At 35.3% G+C, this 21,622-nt stretch overlaps 1 long non-coding RNA gene across 2 annotated transcripts; it reads left to right on the top strand.

Annotated features, from left to right (window-relative positions):
• Positions 1-368: 368 nt before the first annotated feature.
• LOC147760183 (uncharacterized) lies at positions 369-19,294 on the top strand. Of its 2 annotated transcripts, XR_015335706.1 has the most exons (6): positions 369-894; positions 3,144-3,800; positions 11,729-11,952; positions 13,544-13,682; positions 17,718-17,854; positions 18,141-19,294. It is a non-coding gene; the product is annotated as an uncharacterized LOC147760183 (long non-coding RNA). The 2 variants fall into 2 exon arrangements; XR_015335707.1 differs by lacking the exon at positions 3,144-3,800.
• Positions 19,295-21,622: the final 2,328 nt, after the last annotated feature.

Here is a 21,622-nt window from a genome sequence, read left to right as displayed (position 1 = left end):
CTAAAGACAATCTAATTTGCATATAAAAGAAAAAAAGTTGTTTTTATCTTATGTTGGGTCTTTTACATATTTTTTCATTTTTTTTAAAAGCAATGTTCCTTTCTTTACTGACACATTCATAAATATTTTATCAATATGTGTAATTTATTACTTATATAATCATAAAAAAGACTCATTCCAGACGTGCATGACGTAATCTCTCCCAAGTCATAAAAGTAGTAAAATAGCGATGACTGGTGAAGTAGGTCAATTGCCTGTGTTATTCTCCCATACGATTATTGATTTTTTCTAACGTGGAACATTTTAGGGGGAAGACACGGAGAGAGAGGATCAAATTACCAAAAATATTCGGCATGCATGGAATCACTTAAAGCAGAATATACTGCAAAAAAATTAGAAAGGGTGTTAAAAACAAGACCCATTCATTCAATTTCAGCGAGTACAAGTTTACAGATATTATGAGATCTTTGTGTTTCATCTGCCTCTCCCTAAAATGGCGCTGACCGCGTTAACTCTTCCGCTCCCGGGAAACGCAGAGAATTCAGCGCCAAGTGGCAGCATAAGACCCGACAACGATACCGGATACGTGCACACAGTAGCTGGGGTGGGTTAGGAGGGGGTTAACCCCCCCCCCCCCCCCCCCCCCCCGACACACACACACACACACACACAAACACACATACATTTTCCAACCACGTCAGTTCTCAGCGGAGAGAGTTTGGTGGACTAACGTAAACTTTCCCTCAGCTCGAGGGAGTAAATGCAGAAGTAGAGCTACAGTATGTGCTGGCAACACTTTTTCTACCCGGCAACCCAATACTTGAGAACAATGAGTGGGTCACTCGTAGTGGACAGTGGTCAACACGTCAGGAAGACAGCCCTAGGGACACTCAGGTAAACTGATTAGAGATGTGGTCAGCAGTGAACTCAATGCAATGGTCAGTATATATTACTGTCACTGACAGTGGGATATATCAGGATTAGTTGAAGGGAGACCGCAGTTGCAAAGCCTCCCCCTCCCTTGGCGTGGGCATCGGGCCCCGAAAAAAATTTGTATTTTAGAGAGCGAACGTTGCCATTTGATACAGATTAGAACTATGATTCATGATTAATGATTTAGCTAGTCATAATTCTAATTTCAAGAGGGAACCAGAAATCGTAGTGGGGTGGGGGTAGGGGGGGGGCAAGACCCCCATGACCCCCCCCCCTCTAAACCTGCCACTGTTACTTAATATTATTAATATTATATATAGATCTATTTGGTATCAATGCTATGTTTATGTATATCCATATCTTTCTGGGATCAGGCATGGGGTTTCTGTCACCAGATTTCTGTCAAAAAGTTGTTATCCACATTATGGAAAAGTGATTGTGATTTTACTGGTAAACAAAGTAATATTGCATTAAAACTGACAACAAACCTGTTTTGTAGACTATTATAATAATTATTATCTGCTTTACGACTGTACACAGATTAGCATTTGGCAATCACATCTATGCTGATGATACACAAATTTTTACGTGCTGTAATGTAGAAAATCCTAATGAATCAATTGAAAATCTGTCTAGGTGTATTGATGATCTACAAGGGTGGTTGATGAGAACTAAGTTGAAAATCAATGATGGAAAATCTGAACGTTAAGTTGTAACCCAGCCAAATAATCAGAAAATATCAGAAAAAATTGAACTCAAAATTGGATCCAGTATCATAAAGCCAATGCCCCATGCTAAGAATCTTGGTGTTTTTTAGATAGAACACTTTCTATGAATAAGCTAATTGCTAGCATATGCAAGTCAGCAGCATATAACATTAGGAACATAGGCGCAATTCGTAATCACCTATCTGACTCTGCTGCAGCTACAGTTGCAAATTGTTTAGTAACATCTAGATTGGATTATTGTAATTCTATTTTATATCCTTGTCCAAAAAACCAGATTAAAAGACTACAGCATATTTAGAACATCTCAGCTAGATTGTTAACCCGTACATCCATGAGTTACCATATCACCCCAGTTTTAAAAAAGTTACATTGGCTACAGGTACCTCTGCAAGCCAGGATTTTATTTAAATTTCTAGTCTTTGTTCATGATGCTTATTACAAAGTTGCACCGATCTACCTAAGTGAATTAGTCACTCACTATGTTCCAGCAAGAAACCTGCGTTTTGTAGACAAATTGTTACTTAAGCCGGTAAAAATGCACCTAAAAACTTATGGTGACATTTCTTTTAAATCAGCAGGTCCAAAGGAATGGAATTTATTACCACTGGAAATCCAATCAATTGAGTCTACCAGACATTTTAAAAAAGAATTGAAGACATACCTATTCAGGAAATTTTTTGATTAATCGTCTTTTAAATTGATTTTACAAATTTTACAGTAATTGCATTTTTGCACTATAAGAAATAAGGTTGCTCTACCTATAATCCTTTATGTGTGCAAATAAGGCTGTTTTTTTTTTTTTATCTAGAATTGATTATTTTTTCTTAACAAATATGTTTTAGTTATGTACTATAAATACTTTTATGTGAGAATCTATATGTTTTATCTAGAATACTCTTATTATTATTTTTATTTTTTTTATTTATTTAATTTTTTTTTTGTCGTTAAGTTCTGTAATTTTTCTTTTATCTATTCCTAATAATTGATTTCTTAAGTTATTGTTTTATGTATATGTGAAGTCTTCTGAACATGTTATAATGGATTTTAGACTCAAAATAAATTTATTATTATTATTATTATTATTATAATTAACAGTTTTGCTGCCTTGTTTTCACAATGCTTGTCATTCAGTTAACCAGGGTCATAATTTTTCAAACAAAAATCCAATGTCCCTTCTTTGAACTTGGTTCTTGCTAATTAAACCTCTGCTGTTCATACACCCTATTTTAATGTTTGTCATATACATTACATAACATACAATGCAACATATATACAATGAGTCAAAGTTATGAAGGATCGAAGAAATTTAATCATTTTGGTCACTTTACCACTGTATAACACCAGATAGAACTTTGCCTCACATTGGTTTCTCTTGTAAAAAGAATGAGCATTTATAAATAACAACTATTGCTGTTTTATAATGGAAAGACCGTGGAAATTGTGATTTCAACTGTTGCTAACTTGCTGTTCTATTATACATAGGGACCATTCAGAATGAGAAAAGCCAAGTGCTAGCCAGGCCATATGACCTAAATATGGCAGACCTACATGAAAGGAAGACTGCTTAATCCTGTAATGGTCTCTCCACCTCTTACAAGCCTCCCCGCGCATCGTCTCTGCAGGGCCACAGTAATTTAATCTCGGTTCAATTCAACCAGTTGCAGTTGCATTATGGGAATACATTGAGCATTATGACAACAACAATTGCAGTTGCATTATGGGAATACATCTTAAGCATTGTGACATCAACAATTGCAGTTGCATTATGGGAATACATTGAACATTCTGACATCAACAGTTGCATTATTGGATATACATTGAGCATTGTGAAATCAATAATTGTGGTTACATTATGGGAATACATTGAGCTTTGTGACATCAACAATTGTGGTTTCATTATGGGAATTCCGAATACATTGAACATTGTGACATCAACAATTGCAGTTGCATTATGGGAATACATTTGAGCATTGTGACATCAACAATTGTGGTTGCATTATGTGAATACATTGAGCATTGTGACATCAACAATTACTGTTGTATTATGGGAAGACATTGAGCATTGTGACATCAACAATTGCTGTTGTATTATGGGAAGACATTGAGCATTTTAACATCAACAACTGCTGCTGTATTTTGGTAAGAGATTGAATATTGTGACATCAGCTAGTGGTGTTATGTTATTGAGAATACTTTTTTCACTTGCTTATTATATTATATTATATTATATTATATTATATTATATTATATTATATTATATTATATTATTCAATCATATTGTTTCTTTGAATTTATTATTTTTACTGTTTTATGTACAGACACATTGTGCCTGTATATGTAGGCATCACCTTCATCTGTTATTGCTGTTGTTGTTGTCCCCAACATTTCTGTTTTAGCTGTGCACCTTCATTGTTAATACGTTGAAAACTGTTAGATCTGTTGTCTTCAAACTGGCAGAACTGATGAACATGATCCCACCAATTTTTTTCATTAGTTAACCTTTTATCAGCTTGTATTCAAGGAAAACCGATAGGCCTTTTTTTTCAAACCTTCAGGAGTGATCAATATTATTGTTATGCTGTTTTTTTGTTTGCATTTTGGCATATATTATTATACAGGGGGGATCCAAGATTATTAGTACCACCAGCGTATACGCTGGCGGTACTCATGGTTTTAGTCCCGACCCGTCTCGTACAGCTCCGCCGGCTCCTGCGGCTCTGCAGTCGGGCGCCGGAAACAAGTCACCGTTACCGCTTCTCCTCCTAGACCGCCAGGACCTGTGTCCCCATCTCTTGGATTTAGGTCACATATAATCTCAACTTGAACACCCTGGTTTTTTTGTCTCTGTCGGTGCATTGGCCTGGGCGTGACACTTGTTGAAACGCACCCTTGTCAAAATTTTTGAAAATTCAAGGCTAAATATCTCCCAAACCAAAGGAATTATGGGAAAAATTACTACAGAAGTCTGACCGAAAGTCACATGTGGAGATTCCAAATATGCCCTTTGATATGACTTTTGACCTTTTTTTCAAGGTCAAACAAGCCAAAATTTTCTAAAAAAGGGAATTTTCTGCAAAAAAATATTTCTTTGTGCTATTTTTTGGAAACTACACAGATCTAAGCTCTCCTGTTACAGTGAGGGGTTACAATTGGGGACTCCTTTCATCTTTGGGAGTTTGGGGTCAATCGGTGCATTTCCATGGGAGAAGCAGCCATTAGATACCGAAACTGAAAACTTGCCTTTATTCTGGAATGGTAAATGCCAGAGACCTTTTGTTCATCGCACTTTGTAGAACTTGTCAAGTGCAATACTGGAGGTGGTGTCCATTTTTTTGTTTTCGATATGGTTTAGGCATTGCGCTATATCAAAAATTACAACATCGCAATATTCAGTGGGGAAAATGTTAAACATTCCAAAACTGGCAGAGATACGCCCATAGTTACTATTGAACTTGAATAGGAAGTTATATACAAGTAATCTAACTGTGACCTTTAAATTGACCTTTGACCTACTTTTCACCATGAACTGAACTTTGCAAATTTTCTAGCCCTTATATCTCCAAAACTGGCAGAGATACACCCATAGTTACTATTGAACTTTAATAGGAAGTTATATACTGGTAATCTAACTGTGACCTTTAAATTGACCTTTGACCTACTTTTCACCATGAACTGAACTTTGCAAATTTTCTAGCCCTTATACTGTACAGTATCTCCAAAACTGGCAGAGATACACCCATAGTTACTGTTAAACTTGAATAGGAAGTCATATACTGGCATTCTTATTGTGACCTTGAAATTGACCTTTGACCTACTTTTCTCCATGAACTGAACTTTGTAAATTTTCTATCCCTTATATCTCGAAAACTGGCAGAGATAGGTCCAAAGTTACTATTGAACTTGAATAGGAAGTCATATACTGGCAATCTTACTGTGACCTTGAAATTGACCTTTGACCTATTATTTATGATGAACTGCACTTTGCATGTTTCCTGGCCTTCATATCTCCAACATTGGCAAAGAAATGCCCATAGCTACTATTAAACTTTTATAGGAAGTCATATACTGTGACCTTGAAATTGACCTATGACCTACTTTTTACCTCAAACTGAACTCTGCATATTTTCTTGCCCTTCATATCTTCAAAACTAGCAGAGATCTGCCCAGTGTTGTCCCTAGGTTTTCTCTTTTGTCAGCATTCCGGTATATGCATTACTGATAATGCATTTCAAGGAAAACCAATAGGCCTTTTGTCTAGAAAATCACAGGAGTGATCAGTGTTAGGAAAATACAGGTTAATTAGGTCATCTCCTTGATTGGACCATTTTAACTGTTATGTTTTTTTGATTTTTTTTTTCATATTTTGAGAACTCTTGTTTATTGCATTTTATAGAGCTTGTCAAGCACAAGACTGGTGGTGGTGTCCATTTTTTTTTTTTTTTTTTTTTTTTTTGGGGGGGGGGTCCATACGAATGCGCTTACTCCAGCTGGTGGTACAATATCCAGAGGCGGTATCGCCTCTCTGATCCTCTAGTTTGAAGGGGGGTCCGCAGATGCAAAGTCCATCCTCCCCCTTCCAAAACACACACACACACCGTTTTCACCGCTGTTTGTCTGTCTGTCTGTCTGTCTGTCATCAATATAACTCAAAAAGTTCTGGACCGATTTTGATCAAATTTTCAGGAACTGTCAGAAGTGGGCCAAGGAACACATGATTAGTTTTTGATGGTGATCTGGATCAATAATCTATCAATAATCAATAATCAGAAATATTGAAAATTTAGGGGTGAAACTGCATTGGATGGAGACTTTGCTGCCTTGGCAGAGGTCTGCGCTCTCTGAGTGCTTTTCTAGTATTGTTGTTGTAATTAAAGGAGTGTGTGTGTTTGTGTGTATGTGTATGGAAAATTCAATTTTTTTTCATTATTGTACTTTCATAGTGTGACTATGAACTTCAATGGGCCTGAAGACTTTAGCTAGTATCATTTCTAAATATCTGTCATCTGCAGTACATCATTAAAACTGGTGGTGATTATAAACATTATGTACATAGTATTGCATCGGACTTGAACAAAACCCTATTTTGGGCACTGCCACAGTAGTGGCCATTTAAAGTAAACCAGATACTTATAATTCTCAAACCTACAGAAAAATATGGTACAAGTAAAATACAGCTTGCCACCATAAATGCAATAAAAGGAAAACAGTGTGACTCATTTTGGAACTTATAAAAAAGATATGTAGAATTGACGTGTTTGTTTTATTTTGTTTGTTGCCCCAGTTATGCTTTAAATACAATGTTTAGCTTTAATTACTGTAATGGTGTTTGAAGACATGCCCCGTCCCAATACAATACAATACAATACAATACAATACAGTTTATTTCATGTCGGAAAGAATGAAAGTAGCTGAGTAGCTATTCATGGACAGAATAAATTAAATAATGAAACAGCGTTTACTACTATTGTTTCTAACTACTTCTGTTGATTGAAATTACAACAGGAAAATAAGGCCAAGCAGCTGACATAGTATGATACATGAATATAGTGGGTAATTAATTAAGTTTACATTGAGACATCATTCCATGGCATTGCAGAGATTACACTTGCACTTAGGTCCTTCCCATTTTTTTTTAATCATTGTTTTCACTTCATTCAGACTAACATGAGCTTTTGGGTATTTTGTGGCTTTGAGGTTAAGCATAAGTTTTTGAAGTGGTTGTGACTATTTCCTTGATAAGTTTAAAACAAGTTTTATTTTTTGTTGTGTTACAATAAAGACTTCTCTCACATCTATTAATAGTAAATCATGAAAGTATTTAAATAAGGAGTGCATGCTGAGCTAGATGTAATTGGATAAAAAGTTTGCTGTTATAATATAAAGAGAAGGAGAGGTGGTGAACAATGCTAATTAACATTTGATAGCTTCTTGGTCATTCCAGAAGAAAGGGTACAATTCCAAAATGAGAAATGCAGAAATATGAACTTTGCAAAACTGGAAAACTTTTCAAGTTATTTTAATGAAGAGGTATTCAGAGAGTGGCAGAAGAATTTTAACCTACTCTGTTACTGTATTTCAAGAAATATGCACGTGTAAACATAATACAATATTTTTTCGTTATGGAGGTTAGGTAACATCTAAATTAGGTTATATTTCAATCATTCCATACGTCATAGGTTCCATTTTTGATTCAATTATAAAGATTTTGTATGTATTTAAAAATATTGTTACCTATTTAACATTTCTCTTCAATTACAGAAAATGCGGGGCTAACACTTTGGTAATAATTAAGTCACATGTTTTCTATAAATACAAAGCCTGAGGTATTCCAATTTAAATATTTTAAAATCACTGGGAACAGTCTTGCTTTTATATCATACTAGTTGTTTATGAACAAAGTGCTATCCATCTGTTGTAATATAGATCAATCAGCACACAAATATCCAATGTGCAAATAAAAAATGAACAATTTGGTAATGGAGGTTAGGTCAAAAGCAACAGTATTTGTTTAGATTTTTTAAAGTCAAAAGTAAACTTCAGAAGCTGAATTCAGGATTTGTAGTATTACAGATATGACAAATGTCACATAATAAGATAGAAAAATTAATAAAAGATGTTTATTCAAATCAACAAATGGCAAATGGTTACAGTGGGTGTTATGTTTGCTTTTAAAGGAACTACATAAATACCATTACCACTACTGGATACATTTCATGGCCAATATGTTGATTAGTTGACTAGTTGTTCAGTTTGTGGATAAACTGGAATATGGTGATGTGCCATGAATTTTGTACAGTAGAAAATAATTAAATTTGGGAAAAGATCGTTTTGGTCGTAATTCATGAAATAGAGGTGCTCAGAACCTCCAAACGTTAAAATTTCATGGAATTCTGTCAATTTTGACCAGAAGTTGTCTGTTTGTCACTAGGCCTTATGTTACCTTCTCTCAATGATCTATTTAGAGTTACCATGATGAATGATGGGTGAGTGTCGGTAATTGCGACCCAAGGGATATATATACTTTCACCCCATCACTCTGTATGGCCGAAGGTGGTACTGTTGGCTAGGGACGCAAATCAGCATCATTATCAGTAGTGTCCTTTTTCTAAAGCGAAACTGGCAGCCAGAAACTATAGTATTGTTTTGAGAATGATCCTTGTGCTCAGAACAGGAGTGGACGGAGGAAGAGACAGCCGGAGATTGGTGTTTACCCCATCCAGATAACTTTCACTGTGGAAGCCGGGCTTAGTATTACCATTGCTCCTTTCCATGCGCTGAAGCTGTAACAATTAACAACCGATTGGTGTCTATGGCGCATGTACAGATAGCCTTTATTGGCGATTAGCGTCCTCACCTCACTGTGCGCCGGTCGGTGTCTTCGAAGTCAGCTTCGAGGTCAGGTTCTGCCTTCACTGCAGAAGCTGGCCTCAGCATTACGGCCTCTCTCTGCTGTGCAGGGATACACTATGACCGCAGATCGATATGTACAGTGCAGAGGTAGCCTTTACCACAGCAGTCAAACTGTGTATTACAGTCTCACTCCACCATGCACTGCAACCAAGATAACTGCTGATTGTTGTCTACAATCAAATATACTTGGTCGGGGGGGGGGGGGGGGGGGGGGTACCTCTAGGTGCAGGGCTCGATATCCATGGTTGTGTGGTTGCCTTTTACAACCACTTTTATTTTTTTTTGCTCAGGCAACCCAATCTTGACCAGCAGCTGTCCGACAACACAACTGATTTCCTGGCACATACCTTGTAGATAAGCCAATGTACACATTTGAAAAGTCTGTACGTTTTGTCATTTAAACCATCTTCAAACAAACACGTGAGTGATAGGTAATCTAGATGAAACCCAAAAGGCAATTTTCATATTTGTTACTAATCCAAGCAAGACAGAAAGGCCATTTTCATATTCATTCAAGGGACTGGAAGATCGTTAATGGGAGATTGTGAGCGATCTGAGTGTGATGATAAGGCAATTTCCATACTAGTTCAAGGGACTTCGTTACTGTATTTGTTTGCAAGAGATCATCAACATTCTGAGCAAGCCTATAAGTTTGGACATTTTGTCCATGCTAGAAGGCAATTTTCATATAGTCATTGGGAAATGGTTAGCGATCCTAGCGAGATGAGAAGGCAATTTTTATATTTGTTCCAAGGACTTTGTTAGCGGAAGATCGTCACCAGGAGATCAACAGCGATTTGAGCGAAACGAGAAGGCAGTTTTCATATTTGTTCAAGGGACTTCATAAGCGGGAGATCGTGAACGATCCCAGCGAGACACGAAAACAATAGTGGTAATCTTGCAGTTCTTAATTGCTTCTTTTGTTCTGTTACAGAAGTGCCTACTGTTGACAATGCTATTGTGCGCCTCAGCAAAACTACTGATTGCTATCTCACACCAAGTACTCGGGTAAAGAATAGACTGTGACAGTGCAACTCATAATTGATTCTCCTGTTATCTTAATGAATGGTGATGACGATGTTGTTAAGCATCCTAAGCTACTGTACCGATCGTTATCTTGCACCTGGGGCTACACACGTAGTACTCAGGTAAAGGTACGCTAGGGCAACATTGTTGACTGTTAGATCTTTATGAACGCAAAAATAGCCCGATGGCTGATTTTAATGTGTACGTAATTCACGAAAATCAAGATCGCACAAACTTGCTTACTGGTCGAAATTCATGGTCCATAAAAAACTCCAGACGACCGATTTTAAAATTGTTACAAATTTAAGAGCTGTTCGAAATTCATGGCACATTACCGTAAGATGAACCACTGTATGTAGAATTTGTAGCATTCTAATGGGTAGATAGTGAGTTATTGCAGAGCATAGATTGTGGAAACCAGTTCAGAATGTCTCAGTATTGTCTGCAGAGCACCATTCTGTACTATTCCTAATCATAGTGGTATCAGGACAATTCCCCCTCGGACAATTCCCCCCCGGACTATTCCCCCCGGACAATTCCCCCCCGGACAATTCCCCCCCAGGACAATTCCCCCCGGACGATTCCCCCCCGAAGAATATATATATTTATATACAAATATAAAATAAAGAATACAAAGTTCAAAGTTCTTTTCATCCATTTTCTGAATATTTCTTAGTGTGATGATGCAAATCAAGGATAGATAATATTAATTTTATTAAACAATTTATTTTCATGGAGTACAAGTACATAAAATTTTTCGAGATAGAAGTACAGAACATTTTATTAAAAATCTGATCAAAGAATATATATCTCCAGGTAAAGGAGGGGTAAACAGATGATCTCACTCATCCAGGTAGCCCTTTGATGAATTAACTGTTACTTTTAATTGCTCCCCCCCCCCTTGATTCAGTAAGTCTTGAATCAAGGTGCATCTCTAGGGAGAGGTGGGGTAAACAGATAATCTCGCTTATCCAGGTATCCCTGTGACTATTTGTCACTTTTAATTGCTTGACCACCACCCACCACCCACCACACTAAAATATTTATAAAATATCTGTTTACCTGTTCATCTGTTTACCCCACTTTTACCTGAAGGATAGGTGGTTATACTTCGATTAGATACTAAATAAATCTTCCTGTACTTGTTCTCAATGAAAAGGGAATTTGTTATAAAATAATTTGTTTCATGGTGAAGTTATATTATCACACTAAAAATGTTAATAAAACAGATGAAATGTTTTAAACTTTACACTTTCTACTTTATATTTATATATAAATATATATTTCTTCGGGGGGAATCGTCCGGGGGGGAATTGTCCTGGGGGGGAATTGTCCGGGGGGGAATTGTCCGGGGGGGAATTGTCCTAGAATATTCCTATCTCAGCAATTTTCTTAATGATCATATAAAAATGACTGTTAATTAATTATTTTGTTTTATGTAAAAAAGTGTTGAAAACTCATTTCAGTATAGTTATCTCTTGTTGTCTGTACATTTGACAATTTTGCTGCCTTGTTTTAGCATTGTTGAAAAGAATTTTGGTGTTTGTATATTTATCAGCTTTGTTCTCTAGTTTCAATTATTTTCTTTCATGACAAATAAGTTTTAATTATTTTATTTCTTTGAATTTTAGTGTTAGGAAATAGATATGGTATATTGTCAAAAAAGGAGAAGATGGACTTAGAGAACTGATAACTTATATGATACACTGTAAGATGTGCTATCCAGGAAGATTGCAGCTTCATGCAGTCACCCCATACTACTGTTATCTGATGTGCTTTACAAAATGTGGCTGCCCAAACCATCCCAAACCACTGTATAACCTGTAGAATAGTTCAAGGTCATGAGGGAAGGCAGGTAAGAAAATCATTTTGGTCACTTTACCACCTTATAATGCCAGATAGAACTTTGCTGCATATTGTATTCAATTTGGTATCTCTTGTTGTATTATGAAAATTTATTGAGCATTTAAACAACAACAATTGCCGGAAAGACATTGAACATTGTGACATCAACAATTGCTGTTATATTATGGGAAGACATTGAACATTGTGAAGTCAACAATTGCTGTTGTATTATGGGAAGACATTGAACATTGTGACATCAACAATTGCTGTTGTATTATGGAAAGACATTGAACATTGTGAAGTCAACAATTGCTCTTGTATTATGGGAAGACATTGGACATTGTGACATCAACAATTGCCCTTGTATTATGGGAAAACATTGAACACTGTGACATCAACAATTGCTGTTGTATTATGGGAAAACATTTAACATTGTGACAAAATTGCTGTTGTATTATGGGAAGACATTGAACATTGTGACATCAACAATTGCTGTTGTATTATGGGAAGACATTGAACATTGTGACATCAACATTTGCTGTTGTATTATGGGAAGACATTGAACATTGGGACATCAACAATTGCTGTTGTATTGTGGGAAGACATTGAACATTGGGACATCAACAATTGCTGTTGTATTATGGGAACACATTGTGACATCAGCAATTGCTGTCATATTACACTCGGAACTACTTGGATGTCTCCGCACTCGACAATAACCTCGGACGTAATACGGAGGCAGCCATATTTGATTGTTGATTGTTGGGAAGGAACTACTTTCAACCTCGCGCTAATTTGAACCTAATTATTTCAACGCCTGTATCTATTTATCCTTTAAATCAAAGTCAATCTTAGTGCATTGTTTGGCAAACTGTAAATCATCATAAAAAGCAGTGGTATTAACAGCCATATCTTTATGAGCGGAAAAACCGAATTGAGTAAGAAGGCATTTCCGGCGAACAAAATGCATGGATTTGGTGCATATTTCTCCGCCTATCACATCCGAGGTTAGTATGGAGCTTGCGGAATTGGCCGAGGATTGCCGATTGGTCATATTAAGGGAAGACATTGAACATTGTGACGTCAACAATTGCTGTTGTATTATGGGAAGGCATTGAACATTGTGATGTCAACAATTGTTGTTATATTATGTGAAGACATTGTAAATAGTGACATCAACAATTGCTCTTTTATTTTGGGAAGACATAGAACATTGTAACATCAACAATTGCTGTTGTATTATGGAAAGACATTGAACATTGTGACATGGACAATTGCTGTTGTATTATTGGCAATCCTCGACTGACTCCGCAAGCTCTATACAAACCTCGGACGTGATAGGTGTAGGAATATGCGTCAAATCGATACATTTTTCTGTTGGAACTGCCTTTTCACTCAAGTGTTCCGCTCATAAAGATGGCTGCCAATAGTGACTTTTCCATTACCCCTGATTTTTATGAAGCTTTGCAATTTTCTAAATAATGTACTCATAGCAGATCCAAACATTGAAATCTTTGTACGACGGATATGATACTTTGGCAGTTTTACCCACGGGCTTTGGTAAAAGTATAATTTTCCATTTCCTTCCCTTCCTATTCCAGAGGAAACTTGGACGACAGCAACAAATGCTTTGTTTAATAGTTATGCCGTTAAATTCGATTATGCAGGATCAAGTCTAATCTTTATTGAAGCATGGTATACCTGCTTGTTTTATGAATATTGAAGGAATGGGTGTCAAAGGTATGTGCGTTTTGAGGTCTTCTGAATAAAAATCAACAAGAGTTCAAATTTATATATATATATTTCTTAGTTATAAAACGTCTAAACAATTTGCAAGAAGACTTTTATAGATTAAAATATTTATTTATTTATAGTTAACATGAAAATACAGTATATATAGGATAAAAAAAAGCCTTGTACTAACAGGGACGTATCTACTAACGTACTATATATATATTAAAGGTTCATGTTAGTACAAGGCTGGAAATGTATATCTGGCTGTCTTCATATTTCATTGGGTATTTAAAACACATTTTCCTCATTTTTACCTTAAAATTATGTCGCAATATTGGTCAATAATCATAAACTTGACTAAGGAATAGTTGTAAAGCACATTAAAAGAATTGAAGAAAAAAACTTGTAAGCCTCTCATATTTACTAGAAGTTCACCTAAAAGCAATCCAATTACAGTTTTAAAGATGGTGACTCCGAAAGAGTTGACAATCTCTTAATTTCATGTGCCCTATTACAAGATGTAAAGAATGGTAAATTTTGTTTGATATATGCACATCCTGAGACTATTGTGGAAAGAAGGACTCAAAAGTAAATTATACCAAGAAAGAGTCTGTACCGTTGCTGTAGATGAGGTTCACATCATTTCAGAATGGTAAGCAAATATAAGTAAAGTTACAAAAAATATGCATTTCCGGTAGTCCGACGAACTCTAATTTTACCCATTGACCCTTCTTTTTATTCCAAACTTTGAAAGTCGTATTTTAAAACTAGTAATTTTTTAATAGCACAGCCATTAAAATGCATGTGTCAGATGCTGTAAAAAAAAAAGTGCCTATCCAAGTGTTTTATAGTACACATGTTTTGTTTGTTTATTCATATATATATATATATATATATATATATATATATATATATATATATATATATATATATGACCAAAAAAAATTTTGGCATGTTTCCAGAAACAATATTTTTTATTTGACTGAATAATCAAAATTTAGATTCAATCATATATACTAAAACATTTGTCAAGGTAGAAGGTTCGATTCCTTCCCTAAGCTTCAAAACACAAGTTGTTGGTTGGCAAGTGGGCAAATTGCTTAGTGGCCCTGCCTTGACTAATGTTTATAGTGTTTATAACAGCAATCTAAAATTTACTACAACAGCTTTTACAGAGAATGTGAATGTACATATGTAGTCTAAAAAATTGGGTGCAAGACTTTGTTAGAAAAAATAAAAGGCATCTAATTTACATAGATATTAAAGGGATAATAACTCTTCTTATGAGATTTATATTTCACAATATAAACATTGTGAATAACTCACAGAAATATAATATATTGTTTTACCACAAAAACGGCAGTTATAGCTATTATTCTGATATCTGAGTTGGTCTTCAGACCATGTGACTTCCATTGACAGCTATACTCTGTTATAATCTCTTAAGAGATTTGAACAAAAAACCAAACTTTTTAGATAAAAAAACAAGGACTAACTTTGAATGTAAAAATGGATTCATTAACCAAGTAAGTATGGGAAAATTGTTGTGTACTCCAGGAAAATTCATTTTTTGGCCAAAACGAAGATTTATTATCCCTTTAATTAAATGCATTTTTTTCAAGTCAGATTGATGTAAAAATAATTTAAAATTCACTTTTTTTAAGACAGACAGGTAGCCAACACATGCAACAGAAAAGGACAGTTACACTCCAACTCATTATGATTATCATTCATCAAAACTTCTGGGTTTCGTTGCCATGATACACTAGCCCCAGTGTGACACAGTTTTTTCAATTGTGTGTCCAGCTTCAGAAGTTCATCAGATAATGCATAAGAATGAAAAGCAGATATGGAACTCAAAAGCTCATCACTGTTTTTCGTCTCTGATTCCTCAGTGGTCGACATGTAGTCGTGATCCAGTTGAACCTTAAAATCACCATAATTACATGCACTTTCAACCCCTCCTTGGGATCTAGTGTAACCATGGTCTGGTAATTATATATATATAAGCATGTAGAAGGTAAAGTTTTATCTTCAGGTTCATTGATGACTGACATCAAACATCTACGAGCTTTAGATTCTTTGGTGGAAGATGCGTTTTCAACAGTATTTTTGCTTAACTTTAACCTTTTCAACTTTTCAACAGAACTTAGTAAATTTTCTACCACAGTTTTTTTTCTTCAGTGCAGATGGTGGTGTTTTTGAAAGTTTTTTGGTACGTTGCATTCACTCAATCTGTTGTTTATAAGTTATTAAGGCATCTTTTCGGAAAACTACTGAGACAGACCTCACAAAGTTTCAAACCAGCCACCAGAGAGACGTTCTGAATTTTCACTCCTAAAAATCACAACAAAAAGTTCACAACGTTTTACCTCACACAGAGTACATAAAAGATAAAACATTATATGTGGTCAGGCATAACTAATCCTCAGTTGTTCATTATTATATTATAATATTATAATACTTAACAACTTTTGGGGGGGTATAAAAATTACATGCATGTCTTTTTTTTAAAGGGTAGGGTAGAACACTTTTTTAAAAATCAAAGTTGAGTTTGGATAACTGTAAACATACATGTATCTCAAACTGACTGAAGCCATAAATCAGTCACGTACATTTTACTTATTTGGTTCTGATTTTTCTTTCAAGAATTTTATGATTTTTTTATGTATACATGCACACACTGCCGGTTTACATTTACTATTAACAGCTGTCTAGCGTCATTGCCATTTGTACTGTATAAGAGTGTATTCCCAGAGATTTTAGATCGATCTATCCCCGTGGGGAGTCTCACTAGATTATTGTCAGATAATCCGGCTTAAATGTCTGTCCCGCCTACTACAAACTGTAAGGGGGTAATTAACTATGGTGACCGCTCGGCTGACAGCCATGTAGCATGAACCCCCAGGGAGTTAAGTTGATCTAGTTTGGATGGATCTAATCTCTGGGAATGGGGTCTTAGTCAATATCAAGAAAATTACCTAAAAAAACCTCTGATACTGATAATGTTCATCTATAGCCTTCTTTTGGATGAAAGAGTGCAACCTCCTGGTTGCTGAGGCACAGAGTAAACAGGAACTCAATGGGATGAGTTTTTGCAGAGTTTCTGATTACATCATGTGCACTTTACGTTTGATTATTATATGAGCCAAAACTAATATAGTGTAGCGCTGACCATCTCCAAGATAAACATGCCAGGAGTTCCAATTGTAGAAATGAAAGTCACATCACCCTGAAAAATATTTTTTTAACAGGTACAATTTTCTTTAGGGAAAATAGACAAAATATTTCAGGCTCTGAAATAAACAGTATTTTCAAAATTTTCAAAAAAGTCTTAATATTTGCTATGTCTAAAGGTTGATGTACTAATAGATATCATTTTATTCTATAACGTGAATTAATATTATATGAATCAGTATTATATAACCTATTTGGGTTTTATATAAATATGATGATGGTTTACTCATACTGCCAGTGTTAATGAATGGTTGTGTTCAGTTGATAGATTAAAATATTGAAAGAGTACAGACACAGTAGTATTGATGGCTGGCCAGAAAAACCAAACCAAACAAAAATAATTGAAACAATGAAAAACACATTTTACTACTATTATAGACTGACCATACCTGTTGAGGTGAAAATATCTGATTTTTTAAAAGAATTTTACAATTCTTGTGTCACCTCTGTGGCCTATAGATGCCACTGAATCTGCTCCATACTAACAGCATAGAAGATATGTGTTTAATGTGTGTTTATATACAGGCACTATATTTGTGTCTTTATATTCTCTCTCTGGGCTTATTCTCACAGACACCATAGGTCTACTTAGAGTGATCCAACTCTGTGACTGGACTCTCGCAAAGTGCAATCAGCTTAATTGAATGACATGCCTCTGCAGGCATTGAATAGAATACAAAATAGCTTCTGATTATGCAAGTATGTTGAGGCATGTCATTCACTTCAGCTGTTTGCACTCAGTAAGAGTTCTTGCAAATCTATGATCAATGTCAGATTTGTTATTTAGTTGATTTTTCACTTCAGATTTTTGGCACATTTCTTGTAATTATGGGTGGTTACTAAGCCTCTGGACGCCATCGTTGATCATCTGGACCTGTTGTCATGGAGATCAGGGTGACAGACAAACTCCAGACCATATGGTGCCACAGCTGACAGCTGAGGTAAAACTGCTCCCTGTGGTTTTATTTATTTATTTATTTATTTATTTATTTATTTATTTATTTATTTATTTGTTTATTTATCAAAACAAATATAGACCTATATCAGCAGCAGTTCTATCATCTGCATAGTGGACAACATAAAAAATGTCACATTTGCTTACTAAAATGATTCCTGCAGTTGGGTATTTAATATTTTTTTACATTGTAATAATATCTTTATTTAAAGGCATATTGATCAATTAAAGCAATGGATATCTTTTGAAGGAATATTGTGAAAATTTTCCAGATTCATCAACAGAAAAGCAGCTTGGGGGCCCACATTCCTATCAGTGTGACAGCAAGGACAAATCTGGTTCAGTTCATCAAATACAAATCTTGACCCGTCGATTAACTTAGACCCTTTCCCATACCTAGATCAATCTAGCAGGATCGACCCCTCCCCGTATTCTCCGGATTCTCATTAAATTACATTCTGATTAAGCAGCTTAGATGTCTGGCACACCTACTGAAGCTGTTAAATGATAGTTAATTACCCTCTTACAGCTACAGTAGGCGTGCCAGACATCAGAGCCACTTAAGCTGAATGTACTTTAGTGAAAAACCTTTTGGAGATGGGTCGATCCTGCTAGATCGATCTAGGTACGGGAATAGGGCCTGAGACATGTTTTTCTTCTCAAGTGACTTAAAACTGGGCAGTAATTTGGATCAGAGAAATAATTAGAGTGTAGCACATCAAGTTCCAAATCTTTCTGGTGTTAGATCAGTTTTATATCAGGCAACACTGATATTTAGTATTAATATATTTTCATTCTTTTTTCAACTTTTATGATAGTCCCATTGGATGATTCATGTGTTATCACAAGAGACTGATGTAAATCTTGCTTTTGTTTTCTGCCTTTTCTTCCAAAACTAAATATCAAAATGTGTGGGGCTGTTTTGTCTGTTTAAACTTTGACCCACAAACTGAGACAACCAAGTGATAAAATTTCCATTCTGTTTGCTTATGAGCAATATTATAATGATTTGATGAAATTGTTTTTGTGAGGCTTAAGTTGTGAACACCACATTGAATTGGTTTGATTTGATTAAACTTTGTATGAATGTCTAATTTTCTATCAATTACATTGTTTTAAATCTGTGTTGATGTTAATAATTAAGAACATAAATTTCCTTTATTTTTGTGAAGCTGAAGACGTAATGTTGTTTGAAATATGGATTATTGGTTTACCTAGAATGTGTACATTGTATGGCAGTATAATAATAATATATAAATTACATTTTAAGCTGTTGTGTAGGTTTAAAAGAATTATATTTATCTATTCACGGAGGGGCGTTCTGAACGGCTTTCATATATGTTCTAGTTGAATTAAAACTGTTTTCAGATATTACTTTTTATAAAGCATTTGTTCCGCATAACATCTGAATAAATTGGTGAAAACAAATTCTAACATATTTGGTTGCTCTACCTAAATCACACCTAACACATTCCGTTCGTTTTCTGGGTTAAAGGGATAAAAACTCTTCATATGAGATCTATATTTCACAATAAAAACATTGTGAACTACTCATAGAAATATAATATATTCTGTTTTACGACAAAAACAGCAGTTATAGCTATTATTCTGATATCTGAGATTGTCTTCAGATCACGTGACCTCCACTGATGGCTATACTCTGTTATTATCTCTTAAGAGATTTTAACAAAAAACTTTTTAGAAAAAAAAACAGGGACTAACTGTGAATGTAAAAATGGATTCATTAACCTCTGGTAAGTACGGGAAAATTGTTAACTCCAGGAAAATTCATTTTTTTGGCAAAAACGAAGAGTTATTATCCTTTTATAAGTAGCGTAGTTTATGAAAGCAGTGGCCTAGTATCTTCACGTGACGGACCGGGACCACGATACACCTCTGGTGTGGAGAAAGATTGAACTGATTTCAGACGAAATGCAAGTCCTTGAATAATGATGGAAAAAGTTGAATTTATTGCTTAGCTTTTATCATACTCCCATTTTAGATATCCCCTTACGTCAGAATTCTACGTTTCACTACATTGTATATTAACGTTAACCCGCCCTGTGATATCAGGACCTCTAAAATAATATACAATAGTATACAGTCCCTTTCAACAATTTTGTAACAGACTTCTAGCGCACCTATGGTCAGAGAGAAACCTTAAACAACGATTGTGCGCGTATCGTTGGCTTAAAATATTGATAAGTTGACGCCCATCACGATAGTTTCAAATTGATATCAATCACGCTCGTTAAACGTTGTAACGTCTCAAGCAATGTGAATAAATTATAATAATCTTGAAACTCCCGCCTGGAAACTCGCTGCTCTATTTATTCATGATTTTACACGAGACCACGCCTTTCCTCTGGGTAATTTTCACATGATTCCACTTAACTTTTTAAATTACCCCAAAACTAAATTTTATTTACAATGTAGTGACCTTTACGTCAGTCAAATCAAGTGAAGTCCGATACTTTAAATTCTTGAAAATAAAAGATAATATCGTTAACTTTGATGCTGTGAAAAACTCGCGGAAACAACTCGAAAACTGGATCTAGTGAACGAGAGGGAGCCAATGTTCGGATATTATTCTTGGAAATGATGATTAGAAAATAAATCTACTAATTTCTCAGGTAAAATAATACATTTACAGAAAATCAAAAAATGGAGGGCATCCGTAATTCAGGGACATCGAATGTTTTCTGAAAAATATTTATTTGATTGTCTTTATATGTATTTATTTTATACAGTAGTTACTCGTAGCACGCAGTAAAGTGGCATGGTAGGGTATATGGATATGTATGTATGCGTATGTTTTTGAGAAATGTATATGCAGGGGCGTAACCAGACCTTTAAAAATTGTACGCACAGATTTTTTAAATACCCAGCATGTACAGCAAAATGTAGACTAACGCAACAGATGAAGGACAGCGTAATCACAGCATATGTACCACACATCGTAGCTTAATTTCCATTTATGATAAAATCATCATTTAAGTCAAAAATGTACTCGCGATTTAATAAAGTTTCAATACTTTTATTTACCCAGAACGGTATATTCATTTAAAAGGAGGCTAACTTCGCATCAGCGGACCCCCCTCCCCTCTTCGAATAATCCTGGATCCTCCTCTGAGTTGAACTTATATGCGGTTTCATCCAGCTTTCATGCGGGTGCATGGCTCCCAAAAACAACCAATTATATGACACAATAGAGCTCTGATACATCTAAGTTTAATTATTTATTTGTGAAAATTGCCCATGCCATCCTGTTAGTTTGGAGGGCTAAGCTGGATCAAGTCCGTGTGAAATTCTTTGAAGCTTTGCAGGAAAAATTATTCCTTTGTTTCTGTAGCTCCTTATTAAACCTGGTGTCCAGATTTTATCTAGTGCCCCCAGGTCTACGGGAGCTGCTCTTTGAAAATAACACACAGGTAGATTTTACCTGAGATAAATATCGTCAGCGATAGTGCGTTCGTTACTCTCATGACAACAGAAGAGTTGAAGGCCACTTAACCCTCCAATTAAGAGGTAAAGGATGTTCCAGTTAGTTGGACGATTAAGATAGGACTTGTAAAGGTAACAGGCATTGTTTATCTCAATTGAATAAAAGTATGCAAGACGGGGGGTCAGAACAATTGTGCGTATACAGAGGATTTGTACATACAGGTGACTTTAATTCGCAGAGGATTTTCGATATAAATTCCGTGAAAAATACACTAAATTTAAATAAAATAATATCATGGTTGGCCGAGAA

Source organism: Lingula anatina, chromosome 8 (assembly GCF_051362555.1).
Source record: "Lingula anatina isolate TDL-2025a chromosome 8, LinAna3.0, whole genome shotgun sequence".
Taxonomy (NCBI): domain Eukaryota; kingdom Metazoa; phylum Brachiopoda; class Lingulata; order Lingulida; family Lingulidae; genus Lingula; species Lingula anatina.
Note: the sequence above shows the minus strand (reverse complement) of the source record. Positions and strands in the feature narration are given on the sequence as shown.